Here is a 1,119-nt window from a genome sequence, read left to right as displayed (position 1 = left end):
GCGGATGATGGAATCACACTCGCTTGGAATCGCTTCGGAAAGGTGTATTGACTGCCCTACTGGTAAGTCCAAAAATGTCGAAATTTGGAATATTTAATTTGGCTCTCACAAATGAGTAAAGTCCGCTGAGAATAAAATTTTCTTGAGATTTGGGCATTCCTTAACGCCATGGTACCGGTAGTTAGTGCCATCTCATGCCTTAAACAATTATTTCAGCTGTTTACGATGGTGTACGGGAGGATGAGTGGAACGATTGAGCCCTAGGTTACTTGATTTACCTCAGTCCAATTATTTAAACAGATGTCTATTGGTTTTATTTTTTCAGCATCCCATTAACTCAGTACCACTTTACAACACAGTGTTATACATGGTAGGCTTTACTTCAAAATGGTGCCTAAATCCGAGGTAAATAACAATGTAAATCGTTTAAGATATTGCAACATCAAGTTGTTGGAGAAAGTGGTACTCTATCCGTTAGACTCAAGGGTTTAGATGAACCATCGATTGCTTGCAGATGGCAATGGCCAAACATGGGCGGCTGCGTGTCCGAGTTATAGGTAGTCCGTGTGCACACTTTCCAATGCGTTCAGTCATCCATCCTGTCTACTCCTGTGTTGATGTTCTTGGTCGTTCCGGCATACAAGCCCATTCGCCAGTTTCACTAGTCCCAATTGGTTGCCTTGAGTTAATGCTATAGCCAACCGCACACTACATATTTTTTGGGCATATAATGACGTTGATGCGCACTCTCGGTGCAGCTGGATAAATTGATCTCCCCGACTTGTTTTTCAGTTTATCGCCGCATAGTGCTCCAAGAGTTGTGTCCCGCTCCATCCCACAATATGGCTTTTGATAACTTTCGAAACGGTAGAAGTAGACTGTGGAACCCCTGACAGTGTTTCAGGGTGAATAGAATATATATGACTGGCAGACATTCCGTTTGTTCTAGATAATAAGCAATACACTAGAAAGGATACGGATAACGCATTTTAGTGAGTGTCGCATGATCACACTGGTTTTAAGAGACCAAAAAACATTTCTGAATTAAGCAGGGGTTTCCAGGTATCGAGTTGGGCTCTACGCAAATCCTCTGTAATACTTACGTTGTTTTAATGTACA

This window comes from Echinococcus granulosus (genome assembly GCF_000524195.1).
Source record: "Echinococcus granulosus chromosome Unknown EG_S00546, whole genome shotgun sequence".
Lineage (NCBI taxonomy): Eukaryota > Metazoa > Platyhelminthes > Cestoda > Cyclophyllidea > Taeniidae > Echinococcus > Echinococcus granulosus.
Note: the sequence above shows the minus strand (reverse complement) of the source record.